Source organism: Anomaloglossus baeobatrachus, chromosome 4, assembly GCF_048569485.1.
Source record: "Anomaloglossus baeobatrachus isolate aAnoBae1 chromosome 4, aAnoBae1.hap1, whole genome shotgun sequence".
NCBI lineage: Eukaryota > Metazoa > Chordata > Amphibia > Anura > Aromobatidae > Anomaloglossus > Anomaloglossus baeobatrachus.
In genome coordinates, this window is record NC_134356.1 from 67,525,199 (window position 1) to 67,548,489 (window position 23,291).

A 23,291-nucleotide genomic window follows, 5' to 3' on the forward strand; every position below is an offset into this window, starting at 1 on the left:
GGTAAGTAGTAGACATCTTACTTTTGCTGGAAGATGGTCTATCTTCAGCAGATGTTAATGGAGCTTTGCCACCTTCCCCACGGACAAACCCTTTTTTAACTTTTTTAACTTTCCAACATGCCTCTTCCCCTTTCCACCAGCATCTGTCATTTTGCCACTCATTTTGATTGCGACAAGATTGTGCACTTAAAATGTGGTAGTAAAAATTGAGAGGTGGTGTAGATTTCAGCGGTGGTCTAGCTTTATTAACAGCAGAAAAAACAACAATAATTATCCCTGACAATGCAACTACGGCCCTTAAACTGGCAGCATAGTTTGCTAGTATAATGGCTTAGTAACAATGAGTTTGAGTGTGCAATGCAGGCAGACGTGCTGCAAATATCTTTGCACTAGTGGGACAATACAGAAGTCCAACAGCCACGTTTAGGATGCCACTAATTTTCCTCAGTGTTTGCTAGTATAATGGCTTAGTAACAATGAGCTTGAGTGTGCAATGCAGGCAGACGTGCTGCAAATATCTGTGCACTACTGGGACTATACAGAAGTCCAACAGCCACGTTTAGGATGCCACTAATTTTCCTCAGTGTTTGCTAGTATAATGGCTTAGTAACTATCAGTTTGAGTGTGCAATGCAGGCAGACGTGCTGCAAATATCTCTGCACTAGTGGGACAATACAGAAGTCCAACAGCCATGTTTAGGATGCCACTAAGTTTCCTCAGTGTTTGCTAGTATAATGGCTTAGTAACAATGAGTTTGAGTGTGCAAAGGGCAGGAGGGTACAGTGGCAGGGTTGTGGGTCTGGGTAGAGGAAAGGAAGCCTCCCTTTCTATCCCTCCTAATGGGGAAATGCAGTGAGGAAATCCCTGACCTTAGCTACACAGACGCTGTCATCTTGTGTAGCTGTTAAAATCTGTTTTCACGGACCTGACTGTTACCTATGGCTCTGACCCTGCCGGTATTAGCCCTTACAAGGGCTGAAAGAAACTTCTATCCCTATTCTGTATAGCGCTGTGTATGGAGCGTACACAGCAGTATCGGAGACAAGAGCTACGCCAGCGGTGACTGACACCAAGACGCAGAAGGCAGATAATGGTGTGCTGGAGGAAAATGTCCGTTTTTATAATGCAGGGACATGTGACATGGACATCCTATCACACATGCCGTTGCTTCTCTGGCTAAAAGTCCACTTAGCTGTGTGTGTGTCTGGGATTGGCTGACATGCTGGCCCGCCCCACTACACGCGCGCGCTTAGGGAAGGAAGATGATCGCCATTATCCAAACAGCAGTGATCTGAATGCGCTGTTCCCGCACACTATACACTGAAATTTCATAATAGTGTGAGTCACAGAGTGACTTACACTATTACAGCGGAAAGCCAGCTAGTAATTAGCTTGTCTTTTTGTTGCTAGAACCGTTCTCGAACGTATCTAGAACTATCGAGCTTTAGCAAAAAGCTCGAGTTCTAGTTCGATCTAGAACAGCCCCCAAAATCACTCGAGCCGCGAACTGGAGAACCTCGAACCGCGAACCGCACTCAACTCTAGTCCTGAGCGAGGGTACCCCAAAAGAAAAGAAAGACACAGGAAAAGGGGTAACCCTAATGGAAAGGGGACACTTTAGGTCGGGCGAGAGCCGACTGAAGAGTTTAGGTCGACACCGGTATAACGGAACCGAGGAGGTTTGTCAGGTTTATCCCCAAACTATTGACTATTAACCTGGGATCCTAAATTAGAGGAGTCCCGGTACCCATCAAGAGTCTGACTACTAACCCCAAGTCGAGTCCACGACGCTGTTGCGGGATAGATAAAGAAATCGTGCAGCATCAGACCCCTGGGAAAACCAATGACGAGACTAACGAGGGGGTTAAACAGGGAGTCACAGAGCCCTCAGAGCAGGGACCGAGAAAGAGACATAGAAAGGTTACCTCAGAGAGAGACTCTGTCATTAAATCTCCTCCGAAATTTGTAACCATTGGCCTTCTGGTAACTGAACTGTTTCTGCTGTGTACTGTGCAAAACAAACCAGATGCCAGTAAAAAGGACTTGTTTAAGCTGATGTGGACTCGGTGTGTCATCTCTCCATCGTTCGACAGGACCCTGCGATGTCAGAGAGGAAGGCAGCCATCACCGCTCGGTCGCTTCCCTCCTGGTCAGCTACCCGCCGCCCTGAGGTAAAATAGCTCCACCTGTGGGGAGCCGAGAGATCTTAAGCTGCCGTCACCACCGCATCAGAGGTCATCCGCAGGCAGCGCTGGTGTATCCAGCTTACCAGACACCACAGGTGGCGTCACGTATATCCCCAAAATCATCCCTGTACCCCATCCCACAGCCGCAGAGTGAGCGCCCAGGGCACGAAGCTGGGACCGACCACCTGTAATAACCCCATCGAGAGTAAAGTATCCGTAGTCCCGGTGCCAGAGTATCCCCCTATTGAAAACCCTGATGGTTGACTCACCTGCATGTTTTTTGCTTTTTTTTTTTTTTCAACTTGTGAACCAGGTAAAGTGTTGAGGAATATTTCTTAAAATAAAGGATTTTTGGGTGTGTTTTTTTCTTTTTACTGACTGGGTTAGTAATGGGGTATGTGACAGATATGTCTCCAATAATAACACCAGAGCTTGATGCCAGCTGACACTACACAGCGTTACATTCAAAACGGCTATTTGTCTATACATTCCAGTATTCCTTGGCAAGATGTGAATCCATAAAAAAGGTTTTTAAAAGCATCAGGTGGTGAGTGCTCCTCATATCAGGGTAAGGGATTTGCTAGCCTCTCATCTTACTTCCAGGTATGACTGTGCTAGACGATGGAATGGAGTCCTGCGAATTGATCCACTCAACTCCAATTAGCAAAATCACTCTGACATGTCTATGGGGGCATAGCCAGTGATATACGAGAGGCCACTGATAAGTTTGTGATCTTTCGTTGTTTCTATGGTAACAAATGTTACATCACATGAAAGACGTATGTGTCTATTATATGTTTTCAAATTTTGTGTTTGTTGCTTATGGCAACAGTGTTCTACGCACATGGGAAAACAAAATGGCGGAGTCTAATGTAATATTCACAGCAACTGAGAGCAGAGGAGGGATAAAATTCTTGTTTCTGCAAGAAAATCTGTGAAGGATATTCATGGTGATAGGTCACAGTCATTGGGGGATCAATGGCCTTCACATTCCACAGTTAAGAACTGGGTTGCCAAATTTAAAACAGGCCACTTCAGCACCAATGATGAGGAACGTCCTGGACGACCGAGATTGGTTGTTGTTCCGGAGATTGTCGATGCTGTGCACAACCTCATACTGGAGAATCGACAAATTTCAGCTAAAGCAATAGCAGACATCATGGGGATTTCCCATGAACGTGTTTGTGTCATTATCCATGAACATTTGAACATGATGAAGCTATCTGCAAAGTGGGTCCCCAAATGTCTGACAACAAATCAGAGAAGCGTGCGAATGAAAACTTCCCAGTCCATTTGTCAGCGTTTCCAGGCTGATAAGAACTTCCTGGATTAACCGGTCAGTAAGGAGGAGACCTGGATTTATTTGTATGAGCCTGAAAACAAGGATCAGTTAAAAGAGTGGAGGCACAGTGGTTCTCCTCATCCAAAGATATTCAGGGTGCAAAAATCAGCCTCTAAGGTGATGGCGTCTGTGTTCTGGAATAAGAAGAGTGTGCTGCTAGTGGACTACTTTCAAAAGGGTTCCACCATCAATGCAAGGTATTACACTGAACTTTTGGATCAATTGAAGGCAGATCTGAAGGCCAAAAGGTGCAACAAGCCTTCCAAAGGAATCTTGTTCCTTCAAGACAATGCCTCCCCTCACACTGCACAAGCAACCACGGCAAAACTGGCAGAGCTGGGCTTCCAGCTGGTTGACCACCCACCTTATACACCAGATCTAGCTCTCTCCAACTATCATCTGTTTCCAAACCTGAAGAAACACCTCAAGAGTACCAAATTTCACACCATTTCTGATGCCATGGCTGCTACGGATGCTTGATTTGAGGCACCAAAATTATTCTTTTTGCTAGGCTTACAGAACTTGGAATACTGATGTAAGAAGTGTGGTGAGTCGACACCAGTGAAGAAAATGTGGAATAAATGTTTCATCATCCAAACTCATTTCTTTCTGGGTAAAGTCAAAGACTTATCAGCAGCTCTTCATATTGTGTGTTATGACATATTGCTATCATAATCAGCATCACTTTTATGTATTTTATGCAAAGTAGTTCTGTAGGATCAGACCAAATCTCCTTATTTATTGAGTCTAGGATCCCCGTCAATCTGTCCAAGGGTCACCAATTGTCCGTTTTTGGACACTTTTTATAGACAATAAATGCTACATTTGTATAATATCCCACAATACCTGACGTTTAGGAAATCTTATGACCTAGCAGTTTTAACCATCACATTTTGACCTCTATCAAAGTCGCTTTGATTCTTATGTGTGGCTATTTTTCCTGCTTTTAACACATCAACTTTAAGAATTGACTGTTCGCTTACTGTCAAATGTATGCCACCCCTTGACAGGTGCCACCGTAACAAGACAATCAATGTTATTCACTTCATTTGTCAGTGATTTTAACGTTACGGCTGATTGGAGAACGAATTAATTATAGTATAAATGTAAGTACATAAACGAAAGAATCAAAGGGTCAAACATAATATTACTTTTGCTGTTTCACGGCTGTTTGTTGTGCTGTATATTTTCTGTTAATGTTTATAGCTAAAATCTGAATAATAAAAACTAAATTCATGAGGCTAAACAAATACAAACAACAGCAGATGACAATCTAAAAGCAATGGAGAAAATATTGAAGCCAAAACAAAAGTGTAAAAAAATATATTTAATTGAATACCAGATGGTGGGATATTTATATTTTCTAATGTTCTAACTTCAATAAAGTATCAATTCTTTGAAGAAATAAAAATATAAACTGTTAAAATATTGGAAATTGAAAAATGCATATGAAAGTTTGAAAGCTAGATGACGTATGGGATATATTGCAAACTGATTTCATACTTTTCTACTTTTCTTTATGCCTTCATTATATCTTTTTTCCACAAATCACTTAAAGAGGTTGTCCACTACTTTTACATTGATAGTCTATCCTTAGGAGAGGTCATCAATGTCTGATCGGCCGGGGTCCAACACTTGGCACTCCCATCGATCAGCTGTTCTTGGTGCTCAACGGTGCCACCAGGGGGCCAGTAATGCTCAGTTCCAGAGCTGCCCCGTCATCTGATAGCAGCTGTAGCTGGGCTGCACATCCGCCTCCCATACCTATCAATAGTTGATGGATGTGTAGTACTCAGCAGCGGCCGATATCAGATGACGTTGCAGCTCTGGAACTGAGAATTTCCGTCCCGCTTGTGTCACGGGTGTGTCATGGGTGACAGATAGTCATGTGATTTCTGGCCATAGAAGGTCACAGTGTTTGGCTGCGCAGAAGGCTCCCTGACATTCCATTGTTCCTGCTCTCAGTATTCATTGTTATAGGTAGCTTTCCTGCTGGATTCATCTCTCCTCTTTTTGGAACCAGCAAGAGCTTGACTTCTACCCAGTTGCTGATCATTAGTATTATCTTGGTGCTTAAAAAACACTTTCTTCCTTGGACTGGTGCTGGTGATATTTTCAGTTCATTCAAGCCTTGATTGCAAGCAGGTGGCTTGTACTCCTCTTTGGTGTCATTGCAGAAAACTTTCCTGAACTTCTACTTGTGTCATCTGTTGATAAGTTTTTCATGCTTTTCCCCTGTGTGTCCTCCTTGTTGTCTTCTTTAATGTTTAGTGGGGTTGATGAAGAGCTCACCCCATCCATTCCATATTTAGGGCCCAGAAGTAGGAATCTTCTAGGGTCAGGTATCCAGCTCGGTGCTTTGTCAGGGATCACCATCTTCCCTTTCCCTAGATACAAGGTTTCCCTTCTCTTCCCTTTTGCTGTTTGCTTGGTCCTTCTCCTTACTGAGAGTGACACCCGGTGCCACTGCTGGCACTGACAACAGCTGATCGGCAGGGGTGCAAGGTGTCAGACCCCAGCCAATCAGACATTGATAGTGGACAACCTCTTTAATGTAAATCTCTCTAGAATCAATACTACAGATACTATATATAGATAATTTAGATAATATATACCAGACTTGGTTTTATAGAAATTGTTTCAGTCTAAGCAGATAGTATAAACTAAGCATATTGTAGGCAATATAAACCATGTAAACAATACTTTTTTGTGATGTAATTGCAGCTTCTTTTCTATGCGTCTCCGTTCTCCGGTGCCGGCGCCTCCCCTTTTGGCCATCTTCGTCCTCTTTCTGAAGGCTGTGTACATGACGTGGCTATGCGAATGCTCAGGACCTGAATGCCGGCGAGAGTGTATGACGTCGGACCTGTCATGCACCGAGGCTAGAGAAGGAGAACAAAGATGGCCAAAAGAGGCGGCACCGGGATCGGACAATGGAAACGCCCATAAGGCCCCCCGCGCGACCGTTAGTTAAGTATTATAAAGTGTTTTTTATGTTACACCTCCGGCCTTGGCTTTTATATACAGCATGTTAGAATGCTGTATATAAGAGCCCAGTGGTGGTGGCCGCAGCTTATAGGCCGAAAAAGTGGTGACAGGTTCCCTCTAAAGTGCACACTGCCTGATAAATTTTAAATTCAGCAGATACAGGGTAAATTAGATTTTATGTGGTACTTATCACTTTCCAGTTGGATAATCATAGTGGGTAAAAGATCTGGAGCTTCTCATGGTCAAGAAATCTTAACGCATTTCCTCTTCTTTTTTTGGTTCATCAGGAGGTTGATGAAACTGCCCTAATTTTATGGGCTAACAACCATGGAATACTCAGTGGTAAAGCTTTTCAGGAGCCAGCTACCAGTATGGATTGTTAACCTGATATGTGTCCAGCTCCCAGCACATTGGCTGAGTGTCAGATGGATGTGATAGCTAAATATCATATCCATCTGACACACGGCCATTGTAGCTGCCTCCTGAAAAGCTTTACCACTGAGTATTCCATGGTGATTAGCCCATAAAATTAGGGCAGTTTCATCGACCCCCTGATGAACCAAAAAAAGAAGGGGAAACGAGTTGTGGTTTCTTGACCATGAGAAGCTCCAGATCTTTTACCCACTATGATTATCCAATTGGAAAGTGATAAGTACCCCCTAAAATCTAATCTACCCTGTATCTGTTGATTTAATTTAAAATATATCACGCACTGTGCACTATAATGTATCACTACGCACTTTATAGGCACTGCACTTTTTTCAGCAGGGATATACAGGGATAGGCAGGGTGAGCCTACAGTGAGCGGGGGCCCCCTTACGCTATCTAGGGCGCCGACCTCCACTGACCGGAAGGGTACAGGAGGGAGTGACCAGCACAGGAGGGAGTGACCGGCACAGGAGGGAGTGACCCGGCACAGGAGGGAGTGACCCGGCACAGGAGGGAGTGACCCGGCACAGGAAGGAGTGACCCAGCACAGGAAGGAGTGACCCGGCACAGGAAGGAGTGACCCGGCACAGGAAGGAGTGACCGGCACAGGAAGGAGTGACCGGCACAGGGCCAGTAACATCTTCACCCTTTTCTGTGCACTTTTAGCAAGGTATTCACAAAAAATACATCTGGTGATGATTTTAGAAATACTGTATTGAATAAAACTTGTTTTTAAAGGGTATTTTGATTTCTGACACATTTAAACATTATTATATTTAACATATGATGCATAAGGTAAATAAAATAATAGTAATATCTACTGACAGCTTCCCTATTCTAATCAATTGGATCAAAATTGATGAAATGTGAATAAAGCCTTAAAAGGGTACTCTGAGCTAGGGTGCAATTTTAGCCACTGTATCACCTACGAAGCTACACTGTTCTTTGCAAGTTTGTGAACCCTTACAAAAATACATTTCACCATAAATTAGACCTAACCTAAAACTATATAAATTTAAAAATAGTCCTAAAAGTAGATAAGGAAAACAAAAAAAATAAAAAAAATAAATAAAATGAGAAACAAATGTTAGACTTTGTCATTATTTTAATAAACTAGGAAAATGATCCAGTGTCAGGTTTGAAAATAAGTATTTGAATCTTTAAGAATAGCAATTAATTTGAAGGTGAAATTGGAGTCTTGTGATTTCAATCAATTGGATAACAATCAGATGTGAGTGGGCGAGGTGTTCTAATTAAAGAAAAGGGATCTATCACAGTCTGTTCTTTTCAATGTGTTTGTAGAAGTGTAGAAGTATATCAAGCAAAAAGAGATTTTTGAGGACCTCAGAAGAAGAATTGTCATCAGACTTGAAAAGGTTATAAAACTAACTCTACGGAGTGCGGACTCCACCAATCCCCAGTCAGACAGTGAACAAATGGAGGAATATCACCAGGAGTGGTCGGCCAACAAAGATCAGTCCAATAGTTCATGGGAGAAAAACCCATCATCATAGAGTTTTGGGCTAAAATTCCTCCACGCAACTTAAATTCAGTTATTCTACACAAGGAGATCATACCAAATTCAGAAAACAAAGGTTATTATTATTTAATATTATTTACTATTATAGCGCCATTTATTCCATGGCGCTTTACATGTGAAAAGGGTATACATAAAAACAAGTACAACAATCATTAACAATACAAAACAGACTGGTATAGGAGGAGAGAGGACCCTGCCCGCGAGGGCTCACAGTCTACAGGGAATGGGTGATGGTACAATAGGTGAGGACAGAGCTGGTTGTGCAGTGGTGTGCTGGACTGAGGGTTATTGTAGGTTGTAGGCTTGTCGGAAGAGTTGGGTCTTCAGGTTCCACTTGAAGCTTTCCACGGTAGTGGAGAGTCTGATATGCTGGGGTAGAGCATTACAAAGTATGTGGGAGGCACGGGAGAAATCTTGTATGCGATTGTGGGAAAAGGAGATAACAGAGGAGTAGAAAAGGAGATCTTGTGAGGATCTGAGGTTGCGTGCCGGTAGGTACCGGGAGACTAGGTCACAGATGTGTGGAGGAGACAGGTTATAGATGGCTTTGTCGGTCATGGTTAATGTTTTGAACTGGAGTCTTTTGGCAATAGGAAGCCAGTGAAGGGATTGGCAGAGTGGCGAGGCCGGGGAATAGCAGGGGGAGAGGCGGAATAAGCGGGCCGCAGAGTTTAGGATAGATTGGAGGGGTGCAAGAGTGTTGGAAAGGAGGCCACAGAGCAGGAGGTTGCAGTATTCAAGGCAGGAGATGATGAGGGCCTGTACTAATGTTTTTGCTGATTCTTGGTTAAGGAAAGCACGGATCCGGGAGATGTTTTTGAATTGTAGTTGGCATGAGGTTCACATACTTTGTCACTCACAAACTTGTGACATTGGATCAATATCCCCATTTAAAAAAAGTGACAAAGTCTAATATTTTTTACTCATTAGTTTGATTTGCTTCACTTTATCTACTTTTAGGACTGATGTACATTGATGTCAAATGTATGCAGAAATATGGAAAATTTTGAAGGTGTCAAACTTAAACACCTTTATATATATTTTGTGAAATTGAAAGGGTAGATTATCTCTCTTTCCAAGAAAGCTGTTGGATACATACTGAAATTCTACTGATGGATCCTTCTCTCCAACAGCATCTGCCATTAAAGGGGTTGTCCCAGAAACAAAGTACACTTTAATCAGTAGACCTTGGAGCAAAAATATCATATTTTTGAGGCTATAAGACGCATACTAGATTTAGACGCAGAAATAGGAAAATAGTTTTCAATTTTTGTTTTAAAACATCCCTGGTGGTGGAAAGTGGAGTTGTCATTAGCATAAATTTTAATGTAATGAGGTAGAATAGGAGAGTAATAAATCTCTTATTAGTGTTTCTCTGCAGTGTGTGTATTACACACACACAGCTCTGTTACACATACATTTACAGTTACATACACAGCTCTGCTACATGCACAGTTACACATATGTGACGCCCTGGGCAAGCCAGGGGTCACAGGTCACAACACCACCACACCCTACACCCCAGCTAGGAACACCAAGGCTAACCAAAAATCCTTGTTGCCTTCCTCCAGGGGATGATGTCCACACCAGGGGGTGGGCCAGGCCGTTGGCTCCGCCCACCGAGGAGTTCACAGCTCTGGAGGCGGGAGAACCAGGCAGTTGAGTTTAGGGGACTGAAGTAGAAGGAAGTGGTAGAGGAGGACAGTGAGAGTAGTGACAGAAAAAGCAACAGTTAAGAAAGCCTGAAGTTGGTCCGGGTGTGTGCCCCGGACTGAGACAGCAAGGTCAGCAGACGGCGGTGACTGTCTGCAGGGGAGGCTGCTTAGAGGTTGCCGGAAGGACCGTGGACGGGTGGTGGCCCGGTGGTACCGGAGCGGTATACGAAGAGCAGTCAGCACCATTGGCAGGGGCCTTTCGGATCCCGGCAAGGCTAGGAGTTGCCGTGAATTTGCCAAATCCGTCAGTGAAGGGGACCTCTGGGTCTCCCAACAACCAAGTCCCGATTGAAGGCAACAGTCCAACCGTTGTAGAGAGACACCGCCACCGCCAAGGCACCAGTTTCTCAGGGCCAGCGCCTGCGGGCAAAGTAGGGCTCCTCCGGCCCATAACCAAGTCGGGGAGTGGGTTACCGGTGGGAACCCATCGCAACCATCATCATCTTAGGTGCAGGAAAAGGGACCGTCACCGTCAACTACTGGGGAAAAGCAAGTGCAGCTGTCCGTGGGAACCGTCTTTCCAGCCGTGTGTTTTACCGAGAACTGTGTCATCGTCTCAGGCTGAGTGAGTACCACAGTGCCGTGAGGCACAGCGCTGCCCCCACATCCCTGCACCCCACCAAGCCCTGCACCGGCCCTGCCATCCAGCATCCCCCACCTCATCACGGGGCCCCGGGACAACTACCCCCTACCCACGGAGGGGAGAACCAACAACTTTGCTGCTCCCTGTCATCGCTCCCGGGATCCCCATACAGAGCAGCAGTGGTGTCCACATAATCACCACAACCGTGGGTGGCGTCACGGACAATACACCATCCCAAAAACCAATCCCCTTTCACTCACGGGCCAGGAGCGCCGCTCGAGTCCCCGGGATCCGGCCCATCGCTTGAGCCACCGAGCAGCAGCAGGCCGCAGCAGCCGCGGCAGCCGGGCCCGAGCAGTGGGAGAGCGCAGCGTCCCCTCCTCCGCCCGCGACACATACATACGGAGGTGTACTACATGCACAGTTCCACTTACATACACAGGTCTACTACATGCATATTCACACTTACATACATAGGTCCACTACATGCATATTTACACTTACATACACAGGTCCACTACATGCATATTTACACTTACATACACAGGTCCACTATATGCATATTTATGTACCGCCTCCGTGCCAGCAGCCGTGCTGCTCGGATCCAGATTTGCGGTAAGGCTCGAGGGACTCTACCGGACCTGGGGGCCATGCGGACACTCTGAATAAAAGGGGGACGTATTTGTACAGGGGTTGTTGAAAACTGTCTGTGACGCCACCCACGATGTGTGGCGAGATGTAGCACCACCGCTGCTGCTGTGGGGCTCCCAGGGGCGATGGGCTGGCAGCTGGATGTTAACCCCTCCGTGGGCAGGGATGGATGCCCCGAGGCCCAATGTCTCCGTGCAGGGTATGATAACGGCAGGGGCCGGCGCACCCGGTCAGGCCGGAAAAGTTACTCACTGTTGAATCAATCACACAAGTCTTTTGGTAAACCAAGGGGATTGTGGCTGGCTGCCGCAGATGGGTGTATCTAGTCCCACACCCAGGCTGATGGTCACTGCCCCTTTCCTCTGCACTTTGTGTTTGGTTGTTTAGACTTACCGGCACAGGAGTCCGCTCCCGGTCCTCTGGTTGGGAGCCGTGCCTGTCAGATGCTGACCCGTGGGATCTACTGGGCCATGGTGGATTCCCTATTCCTCTCTGTGGGTGGTTGTCTACTTTTTGGGACTTAGGTTGGGACAGGACCTGGAATCCTGGCCTCATTCAGTTAATTAGCTAGGCCGTCGGTGCCGGTCCTGGCTTCAGGGTCCGAGTACCCCCTGGTGTGCACGGTTTCCGGGTCGGTTCTCCGGTGTCGGTACCGGCGGGCTACAACCTTACCCCGGTCCACCTCGGATCTGCCGAGCCATTTTCCCGTCTCCTGCTGGCGGTGACCACCGTCTGCCACCTAGCCTTTGTCTCAGGGCTCCGACCCTGACACCTGTCAGCTTCTCCTCCTCACTCCTCCAAACTTCAACTTATCTCATCTCAACTCCTGACTTAACTGTCTGTTTTCCCGCCCGGGCTCTTCAGACCCCTAGGTGGGCGTTTCCTTTTCGCCTGGTTCTGCCCACTGGTGTGCCTGTCCTTCCCTGAGGGGGTGACTAGGGTTTCAGGTCAGCTGATTTAACCCTGTGTGGGAGCGGTGTTTTTCAGGGACCTATTCTGTGTGACTACCTGGTTTTGCCAGTGCGTCACATTTACACTTACATACACATGTCTACTACATGCACAGTTCTAATAATAATAATAAGTTTTATTTCTATAGCTCCAACATATTTCGCAGTGCTTTACAATTAAGAGGGGACATGTACAGACAATATGAGACAATATGAAATAACAAAATTAAGATACCAGGAGGAGTGAGGGCCCTGCTTGTAAGCGTACACTCTATGAGGAAATAGGGGAGACACAAAAGGTGAATGGGGGGGAGAAAAGCTTCTCATATATGGTCCAGCCATCGATTTAATACTATTCAAAAGCAGCTGGATGAACCCGTCGGTGAGAATTTATACAGGTACAGGGGACGAGAACTGGAAGTAAGTTTTTTTTTTTTTGAAGGGCAGAAAGGGACTAGATTAGATCAGGGCAGTGAGGTGATAGGCTAGTCTAAAGAAATGCGTTTTTAGGGCCCGCTTAACCCCTTCACCCCCGGCCACTAAAACACCCTAATGACCGGGCCATTTTTTGCAATTCTGACCAGTGTCACTTTGACAGGTTATAACTCTGGAACGCTTCAACGGATCCTGGCGATTCTGAGATGGTTTTTTCGTGACATATTGTACTTCATGTCAGTGGTAAATTTAGGCTGATACTTTTTGCGTTTATTTGTGAAAATTTAGGAAATTGTGCGGAAATTTGGAAAATTTCGCAATTTTCAAACTTTGAAAATTTATGCCCATAAATCTGAGAGATATGTCACACAAAATAGTTACTAAATAACATTTCCCACTTGTCAACTTTACATCAGTGCAATTTTCGAAAGAATTTTTTTTTCGTTAGGAAGTTAGAAGGGGTCAAAGTTCATCAGCAATTTCTAATTTTTCCAACAAAATTTACAAAATATTGTTTTTAGGGACCACATCACATTTGAAGTGATTTTGAGAGGCCGAGGTGACAGAAAATACCCAAAAGTGACCCCATTCTAAAAACTGCACCCCTCACACTGCTCAACACCACATCAGAGAAGTTTATTAACCCTTTAGGTGCGTCACAGGAACCAAAGCAATGTGGTAGGAAAAAATGAAAATTTTACTTTTTAACACAAAAATGTTACTTTAGCCATAAAATTTTCATTTTCACAAGGGAGAAAAGAGAAAGTGCACCCTACAATTTATTGTGCATTTTCTCCTGAGTACACTGATACCCCATATGGGGTAAAAATCAATTGTTTGGGTGCACGGCAGAGGTCGAAAGGCAAGGAGCGCCATTTGAATTTTTGAACACAAAATTAGCTGCACTCATTAGCGGACGGCATGTCGGGTTTGAAGACCCCCTGAGGTGCCTAAACAATGAAGCTCCCCCACAAGTGACCCCATTTTGGAAACTAGAGCCCTCAAATATTTTTTCTAGATGTTTGATGAGCACTTTGAACACCTGGGGGCTTCACAGAAGTTTATAACGTTGAGCCGTGTAAAGAAAAATTTTTTTTTTTACCACAAAACTGTTGCTTCAACTAGGTAACTTTTTTTTTCACAAGGGTATCGGGAAAAAATGCAACATAAAATGTATTGTGCATTTTCTCCTGAGTACGCAGATACCTCATATGTGGTGGAAATCAAATGTTTGGACACACGGCAGTGCTCGGGAAGCAAGGAGCGCCATTTGAATGCAAAATTAGCTGCACTCATTAGCGGACGCCATGTCAGGTTTGAAGACCCCCTGAGGTACCTAAACAATGGAGCTCCCCCACAAGTGACCCCATTTTGGAAACTAGAGCCCTCAAATAATTTTTCTAGATGTTTGGTGAGCACTTTGAACACCTGGGGGCTTCACAGAAGTTTATAACGTTGAGCCGTGAAAAGAAAAAAAAAAATTTTTACCACAAAACTGTTGCTTCAACTAGGTAGCTTTTTTTCACAAGGGTATCAGGAAAAAATGCAACATAAAACGTATTGTCCATTTTCTCCTGAGTACGCAGATACCTCACATGTGGTGGAAAGTAATTGTTGGGCGCATGGCAGGGCTCAGAAGAGAAGGGCACCATTTGACAGCAAAATTGATTATAATCATTAGCGGACGCCATGTCACGTTTTTAGACCCCCCCCATGGTGCCTAAACAGTAGAGCTCCCCCACAAATTACCCCATTTTGGAACTAGACCCCTCAAGGAATTTATCTAGATGTTTAGTGAGCCCCTTGTACCCCCAGGGGCTCCACTGAAAGTTGATAACGTTGAACCGTGAAAATTATTTTTTTTTTTTAAATTTTTTTTTTTTAATTTTTGCAGCAACAAGGTAGCTTTTTTTTTTCTTTTTACAACGGTATCAGGAAAAATGCACCATAAAACGTATTGTGCAATTTTTCCCAAGTACGCAGATACCTCACATCTGGTGGAAATCAATTGTTTGGGCGCATGGCGGGGCTCAGAAGACAAGGAACGCCATTTGACTTTTCAAACGCACAGACGCGGTGCACTGCTCGGCCACTGCAGGAGGCACGGTCGGATGAGATACAAAAAGCGCTGGGGATACGGAAAAAAAAAAAAGTCACGCCAAAAATTGAGCAGGGATGTTGATCCTTGCTCAGCGGGACGCACGGACAGATGCGATACTTTTTTTTCCGTATCCCCGACGCTTTTTGTATTGCATCAGTCTGTGCGTCCCGCCGAGCGCTGATCAGGGATGCACATAACGGATCGGAATCCCTGCTCAATTTTTGGCGTGACTTTTTTTTCCGTATCCCCGATGCTTTTTGTCACGCCAAAAATTGAGCAGGGATGCCGATCCGTTATGTGCATCCCTGATCAGCGCTCGGCGGGACGCACGGACAGATGCGATACAAAAAGCGTCGGGAATACGGGAAAAAAAGTCCCGCCGAAAACTGACCACGGATGCAGATACGTTATCTGCATCCCTGATCAGCGCTCGGCGGGTGACGCACGGACGCATGAGGTGTAAAAATAGAAAGGGGATAGAGGAAAAAAAAGAAAAAAAAAAAAAAGTTATACTCACAGTACCCAGAGGATTAGCAGGAGGAACAGAAGGCAAGGAACAGCTTTACAGCAGCAGCCAGCAGGCAGGAAGTTGGACAGCTCAACAGAAGACCCAGGAAGAAGGACCCAGCGATGGAGGCAGATGTGATCGGCCGGTGAAGACAGGTAAGAGGACGTCGGGGGGACAGCAGAGGGGGACGGGGACAGCAGAGGGGGACAGCAGAGGGGGAGGGGGAGAGCAGAGGGGGAGAGCAGAGGAGGGAGATACCGGAGGAGCTGCAGAATAGAGATCACGGGGGAGGCCGGCAGATTGGGATGTCTGGGGGCAGATCGGGATGTCTGGGGGCAGATCGGGATGTCGGGGGGCAGATTGGGATGTCGGGGGGGGCAGATCGGGATGTCGGAGGGCAGATCGGGATGTCGGGGGTCGCCTTCCTAACCTTCCAGGTTAGTTTTTGGGCGTAACCATCTTGGTTGGTCACTATGACCCCCAGAACCCCGCTTCTATTATAAACAACCCCATGCTCACATGGACTTAAAAAAAGAATGTGTATTCCATCTGGAAAACATTGGGCTGCATTTTGAACACACCCCCATCACATGACAAATTACATCATACCTGGAAGGAGCCCATACATTCTAGCATCTATCATGAATTGAGCAGCTAAGGACCTTCTACTCGATTAACTAAAGGACCTTTCATATCATGTGATCAATCACTGAGCTGAAATGTCATGAAATAACACATGTGAAAGGTCCTTCAGCTGCTCAACTCCTTCAGCTTCCGTTCATTCATCTTCTAGCAACTTCCTCTTCTGCTCTGCACCGATCACATAGATCAATGCAGGGCAGGAAGAGAGAAGGTAACACTCAGTGATCGCGGAGGCCACTGTGTCAGCATTCTCCTCCATCATCCTTTGGGCTGTAAGATGCACAGTCCCACTTTTTAGTGTAACGCCCTGGACTAGCCAGGTAGTCACAGACATTACACCTTACAAACCCCTTCCCCTGGACAGACAAAAACCCTTGTTGCCTCCCTCCAGGGTCTGATGTCCACACCAGGTGGGGTGGAGCCAGGCAGTTGGCCCCACCCACCGAGGAGTTCACAGGCCTGGAGGCGAGAAAAAGCAGTTAGAGTTTGGAGGTGAAAGTGAGAGGTCAGAAACTGCAAGTGTCTGGGTCGGAGCCCAGGCACTGACAGCAAGGTTGGTAGACGGTGGTGGCCATCTGCAGGAGTTAGTGGACCTCTGCAGAACCGTAGGACCGGAATCGGGCGGTGGCCCGCCAGTACCGAACCGGGGAGTGGAGTGAAGCTAAGCACACAGGCAGGGCCATCGGACCCCGACTAGGCTTGGAGCCGCCGACAACGGTCAAATCCGAGTGTGACCGGAACCCCAGGGGTTTCCTAACAACCAAGACCCGACAGAAGGCAACAGTTCATATCGTGAGGATATACAGCCACCGCCATAGGCTAGAGATCCAAGGGCCAGCGCCTGTGGGCAAAACGGGCTCCTTCGGTACCTATACGCCAGGGAGCGGACTACCGGTGGGCAACTACAGGAGTCAGAAAATTCTAACAGGTGCAGGGAAAGACAGCCACCATCAGCCGTCCGGGGAGAGCACAAAAACACTGCAGCCGGCTGCGGGACCCGTCCATCCAGCCATTTGGTTTACCAGAGATTCTGTCATTGACTGCCTGAGTGAGTACACCAGTACCATCCGGCACCGCGCCGCGCTGCCCCTGCAACCCTGCATCCCAGCCATCCAGCCTCCCCATTACACCACTGGACCCCGGGATCACCAACCCCTACCCACGGAGGGGATAACATCCTAGCTGCTCCCTACCATCGCTCCCGGGATCCCCGTTACCAGCAGCGGTGGTGCCCATAATCACCACGACCCGTGGGTGGCGTCACGAGCTATCTCCCTAAACAAACCACCCCCTTTTCACTCGTGGCCGAGGAGCGCTGCTCGAGTCCCCGGGTCCGGCTAACCGCTCGAGCCACCGAGCAGCAGCAGAAGCCCCAGACCCGAGCGTGGCGAGCGAGTCTCCTCCGCCCGCGACATTAGCACTTTTTTTGTCAAAAACTGAAAAAAAAAAGTCTGAAAAATACGGTATGTTGTACAATTGAATGTGTTAAAAAAAGGTCCTGTCCCCAGATAATCTTACAAATGTGCTTCTGTGTAATGGATGTGTCTGACTATGCACAGAAACATGGTTTGAACATACCTTAGCTCCTGGGATGGAGAGGAAGCAAAAGTATACAGACAGGACAGCATGGTATCACACCTCATGGTTTCCGTGTGGTAAAACAAGTTTTTAAACAAACAAGTAAATATTTTACCTCACAGAACGCACCAGCTGCGATCACATTCTGACCAATATGTATACTTTCTTTTGCTGTCTCCCCGCCCAGGAGATGTGGTATGATCTGCCCACATCCCTGTACGGTCAGACACAGCCATTACACAGTACATAGCAGGGACACATATATAAGATTATCTCAGCACAGGAACATTATATTTAAACACATCCAATTGGGGCAATTATTATTATTCCAAGATCTATTGATTAAAATGCATTTCTTTCATGGGACAATCTTTTTGAGGCATTATTGGAAAGCCCCCATACACATTAAAGGGAACCTGTCAGGTGGAATATGCACCCAGAACCACGAGCAGTTCTCGGTGCATATTAGTAATCCCTCCCTAACTGTCCCAGTATACACTTGCATAAATAAAGAAATCTTTAGAAAAAGTATTTCTAAAGATTGTATATTATATGCTAATGAGCACGGAGACTAGTCCCAATGGCGTTTGTTCCCTTAGCTAGTCGGCCTGCATAGCATGTGGGTGTACTAACATGCTAATGAATGTGCAGCGACACCGCACATACCTCACTGTTCATGGCAGCTGGCGGAGGATGGATGTGCACTGCACATGATCCGGAGTATCCGGGACTTCCGATTATTCGCACTAAACTGATGCTGGGTGTAAGCTTCCCGGCTTCGGTGAGGTACAGTGCGTTGACTGGAAGTGCTGAGGACTCTGGATCATGTGCAGGGCGCATCCATCCTCCGCCAGCTGCCATCAAGAGTGAGGTATGTGCGGCGTCGCTGCGTATTCATTAGCATGTTAGTACGCCCACAGGGGTGTGCTACCATGTCATGTAAGCTGACTAGCAAAGGAAACAAATGCCCTCCGGACTAGTCCCCTCGCTGATTATCATATAATGTACGATCTTTAGAAATACTTTTTCTAAAGATCTCTTTATCTATGCTAGTGTATACAGGGACAATTAGGGAGGAATCACTAATATGCACCTGTGACGCCCTGGACTAGCCAGGGGTCACAGGTAACAACACACACACCCACCCTAGGCAGTTACAGCAGCAAAACACAAAACCCTTGTTGCCTCCCTCCAGAGTCTGATGTCCACACCAGGTGGGGCAGAGCCAGGCGGTTGGCCCCACCCACCGAGGAGTTCACAGCCACCGCCACAGGCTAGAGATCCAAGGGCCAGCGCCTGCAGGCAACACGGGCTCCTACGGCACCTAATGCCGGGGAGCGGACTACCGGTGGGCAACCACAGGAGTCAAGAACTTTCTAAAAGGTGCAGGGAAAGACAGCCACCATCAGCCTTCCGGGGAGAGTACAACAACAACACTGCAGCCGGCTGCGGGACCCTTCCATCCAGCCGTTTGGTTTACCAGAGACTCTGTCATTGACTATCTGAGTGAGTACACCAGAGCCATCCGGCACCGTGCTGCCCCTGCACCCTCACCCCAGCCATCCGGCCTCACAGTTACACCACTGGGCCCGGGATCACCAACCCCCCTACCCACGGAGGGGACAACATCTCAGCTGCACCCTACCATCTCTCCCGGGATCCCCGTTACCAGCAGCGGTGGTGCCATCATCACCACGTCCCGTGGGTGGCGTCACGAAAAATCTCCCTAAACAAACCACCCCTTTTCACTCACGGGTGAGGAGCGCTGTTCGAGTCCCCAGGTCCGGTCCACCGCTCGAGCCACCGAGCAGCAGCAGAAGCCCCGGACCCGAGCGTGGCGAGCGTGTCCCCTCCGCCCGCAACACACCCAGAACTGCTCGTGGTTCTGGCTGCATATTGCACCTGACAGGTTCCCTTTAAATCTGGCATTGGCAACCAGTTGATCAGCAGTGGTAGCAGAATACAACATGAGAAGAAGTTCAAACAGTACTAAAGAAATAAGTTAATTTACAGCTGATATATTAACGTAATGCACTTCCAATACCTTTTTTAAGGATGGAGTCATACTTGCATGTGACTCGCTTGAAGATCCCATCACACTGCCTGGACTGGCCACCGGCTCTCCTGACAGGAACGTGACACCTTCTTGTATTTCTATGCAGTTGACCAGCTCCTGTCAATTGAAAAGCCAGCCAGTCCAGGTGATGTAATGCTATCCTGGTAACTGTGGAATTCTGACTAAGGGTATGTGCGCACGTTGCTTTTTACCTGCTTTTTACCTGCTTTTTTGCTGCTTTTTCTTCTGCGCTGTTTACTGCCAAAATGGATCTGTTCTTCTATTCAAGCAAAGTCTATGGGAATTTGGGTTTCTTGTTCACACTATGTTGTTCAAAATGCTGCCTTTTTGTGGCAGAACTTTGGTCAAAAACTCAGCTTTGCAGTGCAAAACCCAAATGGCAATTGACATGTTGCTTCTTTGAAAAGCTGAGTTTTTGACCAAAGTTCTGCCACAAAAAGGCAGCATTTTGAACAACATAGTGTGAACAAGAAACCCAAATTCCCATAGACTTTGCTTGAATAGAAGAACACATCCATTTTGGCATTAAACAGCGCAGAAGAAAAAGCAGCAAAAAAGCAGGTAAAAAGCAGGTAAAAAGCAACGTGCGCACATACCCTGACACTGCCTACACCATTACTCCACACTCTAGGGTTCTTTTCTTCTCATAGGGGACAAATCTGAAATGTTCTTTTGAACAAAGGATCAGAGGTGACCTTGAAATGAGTCAATAGGCCAATCAAATTATTCTTTTGGCTGCAAAAAATATCAAACCGGAATGATCTTATTTTGTTAATTCTGTTGATACTATAGGCATGGATTACATGTTACAGTTTTACAAAATAAAATTAATCTGTTACAAGAATGCCCGAAGTCAATCGGAACAGGCGCTCCACACAAGGGAGACAGTTCACTGAAAAGAAATGGGTAATATAGAAATGCCGGGTCTAAAGTGCTTTCTATTTAAGATCGTCAGGAGTCAGGCAATACAAAGAGCATTAAGATCACCAGAGTAAACACCATAGAGGAGCAGATAAGGTGATAGCGGTAAGTGGAGGAGACTTGTTTAGGGAAGAAAAATGTTACTGCTAAACTCAGAGCAGCAATGATTAAGGGAATGATGAGAAACAGATGCCAAGAAAACTCCAGTCAAGAGCAAGTTCTCAAAAATAGAGATAGAAGGTTGATTCTTCTTCAGAATATTTGGCATGGAAAATACAAAAAAAATATCTTTATCAGAGAAGGACAAAAATATCCTCACTGAATGGATTTTAACCCATAAACCTCATGCTCTCAAGCAAAGGCATACTTTAAAGCTGTTGGGCCTGAAGGCAAAATCTATATCAAAATATGTGTCATGCACGGTGTGGATCCATGTTTATTGATCACTACTTGTTTGGACTCCGTACATACATCCAACAAGCAACCTGCTTTCTGTAACTTGCTCTGTTCTGTTGGGTTTCGGTTGTTTTATTCATCTCTGTTTTTGGCTCTTTAGGAGTTAATGCCTCCTGGAGCAGGCTGGCTTCTCAGTGAACCAAATTTGCTAATCACCATTTCCAGCTGATCTCCTCCTATTTAAGTCTGTGGAGTTTTCTGTACCATTGCCGAAGATAGTTTCTGCATGCAGTTGCGATATCCCAGAATCCGTGGCATTCCACTATTTGGTGACCAGCTATTCATCTGTTTGAGAGTTCCCTGGTGTGAATTACTCCTACCCCTTTTCATTTATTCCCTCTGGTGTCATTTTGTCTCTTCTCTGAATTATTTGTGAGTGTGTTTCAGTTTGATCCCCTCGTTTGTGTCTTGGAGAGGTTGTTACTTTGTGTCCTGCCCATCCCAGGATTGGTGATCCAAGAAGAAGTATTAGGACAGGGCCGGACAGGAGAGAGGGCCAGGGTGGTGACCTGGACCTTCCTACCATCAAGGGTACCTCCAGGGTCAGGGTGAGCGCAGGGCAAACATTCTTAGGGCTAGCGTAGCTCCCCAATGACAATATTATTTCAGATTGAGGACTTTTGTTTCATACTCTGTCGCTACTACTCTGCATGGCTAATTTATAAGCCTAATTTCGTCATGATACAGAGGGTGGGAACTTTTGGGTACACACCCTCTGTACCCAAAGGGAGGGTAGTACCCAGTTGCAACTAATCAATGTCATTGTGCTAATCATGACTCTCATGATGAGGTAAAAGCATACTCCGGCCTACCTGAAATCCACTAGGTAGTGTAGGGCTTCACTTGCTTTAACGCAGCTGATAGAGTTCAAATATTCATGTAGTTCATTGGTCAAACAGGTTTACTGAAGGGCATAAACTTTCAGCAGAGTAAAAAACAAAAAGCCTTGCTTCGGCATAAAGGAAAAAAACAAACAGTCCTTATACAGGCATATGTGGGTTCAATCTTTCAGATAAATATCCAGCTCTTACTACAGGATAAACATGGATCTCGTGGATTTTTTATGTGGTGGGTGGTCCTATGATGTCATCGCATGGTTTTTACACCACCTAGTCCTCGATTGAAACATATTTGATGTTCCTTGCCTGTCGTCCTGATGAAGGGAGCTGTGACTCCTGAAACGCGTTGATCTGTGCATGTTATTAAAAGAAGCATTAATCTCCTTCTGAATCCATTGAGTCATTGGCACGGAATTAAGAACCCTTTCTTCGTCTACTCTCTGTTTACAGGATAAACATGTCAGAGTCTCTTCTAGCAAGCAGATTAGGTTCCACACCAAGCCCAGTATGCTGTACATTCACGGTTTACTCACCAGCTCCAAGACCGCTCAGACTCTCGTTGACTGTCCACCATTAAATTACCTTTTTTTCCTCTCTAATAGCCGACTGCTCAGCTCCCTTGACATATATAGCCAGGTGCACCTAATTAAGACCTGAAGTGCTAGGAATTTACCCAGTCCTACCTGGCTTTGCTACAGTAGGTAAAAATCTAGATGAGACAATTTAAACATTTTGTTTTGGATTCAATTAATTGGAATTAACAAAAAACCAAATATTCACTTGTCTCGAATCTAAAGTGTCCCAATTAGACAATTATTATGCCCGCAAGTTTCTCTAGATCTCAAAGTATGGAGGGAAAGGGTTAAAACCCCCCACTACAGACATATTCCCAGCTTGCGCAGGAGCCCTTAATTCTGTCCTATTGCGGGTAGAGCCTAAAATATAGGTGCGCCTGCGCAAACTTCACTGCGCAAGCATGAGATTTTGCCTGGCAATGTGGATGATGTCACCCGCTTCATTCACATTGCCGGGCAAAATTTTGCGCCTGCGCACAGAACTCGCCGGATTGAGCAGGTGCACCTATGTTTTTGGGTCTACCTGCAATAGTATAGAGCAAAGTGTGCCTGCGTGAGCTGGGAATATTGAGACTTTGCCGGCCTATGTGGATGGCGTCCAAGGCGTCATCCACATCAATCAGCACAGGAGGAGGGCGAAAAGAGGGACAGGAGATGCAGATTAGGACACCCATCAGACTGGACTCGACAATTTACATGCAGGGCGGGAGATTTTATAAAGGATTTTTTTGGGGGAGGGGCAGGAGGTAATGTGCCGTCCCAGCGTCAGCAGCCA